Genomic DNA, 6,509 nt, shown 5'->3' on the forward strand with positions numbered 1-6,509 from the left:
CAAGCGTGACAATTCTGTGGTGACGGTAAATGAATGAAGAAAGGATTTTTTAAAAATCTATCGTTGCAGTCTTATAACTGAATTTCCATTGGAATACAAATGAAAAGTACATGTATTTGTAAGTTAAAAGTACAATAGTCTTAGAACTATATAATGTTCACGTAAAAATATCTTATTAGAACTCTATATAAAAATTCATGGAGTATTGAAAACAAGAAGGGAAGAGTGAGAAATAGGAGAAAGGAGCAAGAATCAACAACAGTATTGTAGCTTGATTTGATTTGATTTGATTTGATTTATTTACCAACAGCAATACAGTAATACATTTCATACAATGCGTTACATAATATAAGAAGAGACACTTCTCCATCTGATTAAGTTCAAACATAGTACAATTGTGAAATTAATTATGATCAAAGATATCAGTCGTGCTAAACGTACAGTAAATTATAAAGACTCGAGACTAGCAAATAGAAAGACCCGAAATAGGCGGAGGAGGAAATACGGAAAAGATTAAAGATTAAAGCGTTAAGGGGCATTTCTGTAGCTCACATAATTGGTCGGTGAGAATTATGAGCCCTTTTCTGGATCATAGATTATGTCATTGCTTTGTTGCACGGTGATACCAGAGTGCCACAGAGGTACGAACTACTCCAATATACTGTCAACAAATCTTTCCTTGACGCTTTCTTGATGATTTCATTCACATGACTATTCCACGGGAGGTTAGCCTGGATAACAGCCCCAAGCAATTTCAACTCCTTGACTTCTTCAAGAACAATGTTACACAGCTCAATGCGTGGAGGGTGGATGACCGCTCTTGAAAATGATACTTGCATCACTTTGCACTTTGCTGGATTTACTCGTAGTTGAGTGATGTCACAAGACAATTGGAATGCATAAAATAATGAATAAATAAACCAATAACAAACGCCCAACTTCATACCCCCTCCGAGAACTCGTTGTGGTGGAGCATTTAGGATCAAGATAAATATGGAGGCCAAACAACAATTTGCATTTATTAAAATGTTATTATTTATTGTCATAATCATAGGCTACAGTGAATCAAAAACTGAAAGGGTTAATGTTTCAAGGCTATCACTTTTGCAATTAACCGCAAGTTAACATACATGATCAGCTCACTTTAATAATGATGATGTTAATAATAATAATCATAATGATGATAATAACAAAAATTATATTTGTAGGCGCTAATTTACATGGAAACTAACCCGGGCTGCCATGCTTCGTATCAGAGTCAAATTCAAATCACGCATCGCGCATCTTATTCAATCACGGTCATCACGATGTTAATTTAGTTCAATGGCCTTTATTAATTGATTCACAGTGAAGAATTGATGTACAAACTTTGCTTTATGAATTATTCCATCTTCCCAATTTATAAAAGTGTGAATCAAGCTACAGTTTCGAACACAAATTACAAGTTTGAAAACTGGTAGGTCTCCTCCGGGTCCTATCTGCTGTCACAACGTTATTTCGCCCCTTTCTAGACTATAATACAAGATGGCGCTATTGATTCCAGAGCCATCTATATACAGCCATCTATGTTATTATGAATCATAATTTGGATTACATGGGTGCAAGTAATATTTCGAAAAGCAAATATAGGGACTCATTATTAGACTTTCTAGATAAGCTTGATTTAATTGACGTGTGGCGTAAGCGTCATCCTAATAAGAAAGAATTCACTTTCAGACAGAAGCAGCCATTAGTTCAGAGTAGATTGGATTATATCTTCATTTCTTCGAAAGTAGACAAGTTGATAAGAAAGTCTGAAATTTTGCCTTCCATTACACCTGACCATGCTGGAGTTAGAATAGAATTTAACAATTTAGTCGATAGTTTTGTTTATGGGAAATCGTATTGGAAGTTTAATAGTAGTCTATGTAATGAAAAAGATTTTGTAGATGGGGTAAAAAAGAAGATTTCTGAAATAGAGGAAACTTGGCGGAATCAAATAACGAGCAAAATTAAATTTTGGGATTTTATGAAATTGAAATTAAGAGAATATATAATGAAATTCTCCCGTGAAAAAGCAAAACTCAGAAGAGTCCACATGGAGAAATTGGAAAAAGAAATTAAAGACCTGGAATATCGATTGACGATCAACATTAATTGTCATAAAAGTATTCAGGATGAAATTGACATGAAAAAAATGGAATTAGAGAAGCTTTTCGACTATTCACGTCAAGGGTTAAAAGTCCGTTCAAGGACAGAATGGTCTGAAGAAGGAGAAAAAAATTCAAAGTTTTTTGAACAATTACTAAAGTCAAATAAAAGGAAAAGTGTGATTAAGGAGATATATAATGAAAATAAGGAAACTGTGAGGGATGGCAAAGGGATTTTGAATATTATCAGGGAGTTTTACGAGAATTTATATGCATGTAAAAATGGTGAAATTACAGAGGATATTGAAAATATGTTCTTAAATGAATTACCCAAATTAAGTAAAGAAAATAAAGAGTATTGTGAAGGCAAAATAACACTGGCAGAATGCTATCAGGCAGTAAAGGAAATGAAATGGAACAAATCACCAGGCAATGACGGCTTCTCGACTGAGTTTTATTTCACGTTCTGGCCAATTTTAGGGAAAACAATAGTGGAGGCTTTTAATGAAAGTTTTGAAACAAAAATGTTATCAAACTCACAGAGACAGGGGGTAATTACACTAATTGAGAAAGAAGGCAAAGACCCTTTGTACATGAAAAACTATAGGCCAATTACTCTCTTAAATGTAGATTATAAAATATTGTCGAAAGTATTAGCTACAAGGGTAAAGGAGGTATTGGAGGATATTATTCATTACGATCAGGTGGGCTATGTTAAAGATCGGAATATTGGGGAAGCGGTTCGGTTAATTGATGATACATTCTTTCAGTCCTTGTATCAACCTGTAGGCTTTTTAATTGCCGTAGATTTTGAAAAGGCTTTCGATTGCATTTCCCATAAACTTTTATTTAAAGCTTTGGAACAGTTTGGGTTTGGTAAAGTTTTGTGTTCTTGGGTTAAAACCCTCTACACTAATGTTAGCAGTTGCGTGATGAACGGGGGACACTCAACAGGATATTTTGGAATTAATAGAGGGGTAAGACAAGGCGACCCCCTATCTCCATATTTATTTGTAATAGTTATCGAATTACTAGCTCGTTATATTAGGAAAGATGAGAGCATTAAAGGGGTAGGATTCGGGAATAAAGAAATAAAGCAAGTTTTGTATGCAGATGATATTACATTGTTTTTAAAAGATATGGATTCAATTAATAAAGTGAAGAAAGTTTTCAAAAACTTTGAAAAAATAAGTGGATTGAAGATAAATATGGATAAGACAAATTTTATGTGGTTAGGAGAGGAAAGTGATAGGCCGGGTTTACCCTTTTTTGGACATAGGGTACAACATATAAAGATCCTAGGGGTATATTTCGCACGTCATTCCAAAATAAAAGATGATTTGAACTATAAGGAAATTTTGAGCAAAATCAAAAGACTAATCGGTTGGTGGAAGCAACGAGATTTAACGATGTCTGGCAAAATTAAATTGTTGAAGATATATGTATTTTCAAAACTAAATTATGTTTCGTCTCTTATGACAGTCCCACAAAACATTTTTGAAGAAATCGAAAAGATTTCTTTTAATTTTATTTGGGGAGGGAGAGACAGAATAAAACGGAAAATATTATATCAAGATTACTGCGCTGGGGGACTCAGAGTAACGAATTTTAAGATATTTATCAAGACTCAGAGAATAATGTGGATCAAACGGTTGCTCTATGGAGAAAAGTATTCAGGTTGGAAAGTAACCTTTGACCACTTTTTCAGATCACTGGGGGGTCGAATTATATTTCTTTGTAATTATGATATAAATAAAATGGACTTGAAGGGTATACCATCTTTTTATAAAGACATGTTGAAGGCATGGCAAGAATTAGATAAATGCAGACACTTTGGAGAAAATAAGAATAATCCGATTATATTTAGCAATAAGTGTATATGTCTCAGCAATAAAACATTTTTTGATGTCGAACTATTTCAGAAAGGTATACTTCAAGCATCAGATATAATTGTCAGAGGTCATTTAAAACCGATCTTACATTTTTTAAATTTGGGTTTTGCAACTAAAAGCTTGCTTAGAATTCAAAAGATCTTTTCAGCAATCAGAAACGAATGGATACAAAGTGATTTTATGGAAGTGGACATTGAAAATTTTGAAATAGAATTGATGATATATGGACGTTTACAGAAACTATGTGATATAAAATCTAGGCGGTTATATGATTACTTCATTGAAGACCTTCAAAAAGAGTATACATTACATGTTACAGATGGCAACTGTCAATTTGATCTTGGAATGACGGAGTTGAAAGAAACATTCACAAGGATGAAAGGTGCAATGCTTTGTAATATACATAGAGAGTTTCAATACAAACAATTACAAGGGGCTGTATATACGAAAAGAGAGCTCTTTAAATTTGGTTTTGAGTCAGACCATTTTTGTTCCTTTTGTGGACTAGAAGTAGAGACATACCAACACTTATTTTTAGATTGTCTTAAAGTTAAAAGATTATGGCAGGAGGTAATTCAAAAGTTACATTTAATCGAAATTGACATTGATGATTGGAAACCCATATTTATGGGAATATCCGGAAATACTACTAGAATATTTGTAATAAATTGTATCATATTTTTAGTAAAGTATATCATTTTTATTTCTAGAAAAGAAGGAACTTTGCCATCTGTACAGAAAACAGTACATATGCTTAAAAATTACAGAGACGAGGAATACAAAATAGCCTTCAAAAAGGGGAAACTGGGGATGCACTTACAGAAATGGGAACAAATCGATGCATTTTTACCTTAATGGACGTGGGTATTATGTGGGTATATTATTATTAGTAGTATTATTAATTCTCTCTCGTGTACAGGTGGACAAACCGGAACAGGTTGCATGCAGCGTGTGTGTCGGCGTGAAGGGTGTGTGAGATGGGTAGGCTAGGGGGGGGGGGGGGGGGGGGTGAAGAGTCTGTGTGATGTGAGTTGAGGGAACAGGTTGCATGCAGTGTGTGTTTGTGTTTGTATGGTTGTTTACGTGTGTGAAAGGGGGTGTGGTGTGGGTGGGCTAGAGGGGGGGGGGGGGGTGTGGGAGTGTTGTGATAGGATGGTAATGTGTAACTTTAAACCTTCCTCTACTGTTATTTTGATTATACACTGATACATGCAAGACTTTTTTTTTTTTTTTCCCCTTTTTTTTCCCTTTATGTTCATTGATTAATGTAACTTATGATATGTCTTGTATCAAAGAACTTGTTTTATATTGCTTATCTTGATAATTTCTTGTTATGTAAATTTCTTGCTATGTGAAATCATGAGGAAGGAAATAAAATATCATTTAATACAAAAAAAATCTACACTTTAAACCTTCCTCTACGGTTATTTTGATTATACACTGTTACATGCAAGAATTTTTATTCCCTTTTTTTTCTATGTTCATTGATTGATGTAACTCATGAAATGTCTTGTATCAAAGATCTTGTTTTATGTTGCTTAATTTTGATAATTTCTTGTTATGTGAATTTCTTGTTATGTGAAATTATGAGGAAGGAAATAAAATATCATTTAAAACAAAAAAAAATACAGAGTTTGGCCAACTTGGTTTCACTGGGTCATAGTCATACCATGGCGTGTATTCTTTTGTTTTGTGCCTGCCGGACAAAGTAGTATTCGCCATATTGTGTCCAACTCGAACCGGGTTGGCCAAACTATGTGTAAAGATGGCTCTGGAATCATCACTAACACTAATGATAGTAATAATAATAATAATAATAATAGGCAATTTTATTGCGCCATCTATCTAGATGCTGAGGCACACAAGGAAAAATAAAAGAGTCTGGAAAGTGTCATTGTCTTGTGCCAAGCATTGATCAGATGAATCCGGGCTAACTCGGCCCACGGGACTACTCGGCCCAGCTGGAAAAACTGGGCCGAGATGTCCCGACCTGATTAATCGATCGAGAGATACCAATGTGTATATGTTTGTGCTCTTTGTGACTTAATAATGCCCTTTCCAACCTAAATCTTTTAATGGAATTGTGTTAAATGATACTAATGAAGACAATCTATGACTTATCTTTAGGTAAAATGACAAAAAAAATGACATTTCGGACAATTTACTCACAGCTCGCAATCCGCATTGCCGCACGTACATTAAATGTGCGTTGTATCTACTCGGACCACTGGAATTCGAGCAGTGTTTTTGTCGGTAAATCACTGCAAAAATATCATTTTTATCTCGTATGAAGGTCTATTTTTTATTCCTGACACAGATTTCATTAGTGAGAAGTCGAATATAGTACATTTTAGACGAGATGGTTGATGTTTGTTCACATTCTTTCGTCCTGGCCGTAAATTAGCAGACTACTGCCTAGTGCTACCGCAGCAGCTCAGCTCAGTGTGCAGCTAGCCGTACAGCGCCGCCGGCCGGGTCGGCGGGGGAA

The sequence above is a fragment of the Strongylocentrotus purpuratus genome, unplaced genomic scaffold (genome assembly GCF_000002235.5).
Source record: "Strongylocentrotus purpuratus isolate Spur 01 unplaced genomic scaffold, Spur_5.0 spur5_scaffold_2, whole genome shotgun sequence".
Classification (NCBI taxonomy): Eukaryota; Metazoa; Echinodermata; class Echinoidea; order Camarodonta; family Strongylocentrotidae; genus Strongylocentrotus; species Strongylocentrotus purpuratus.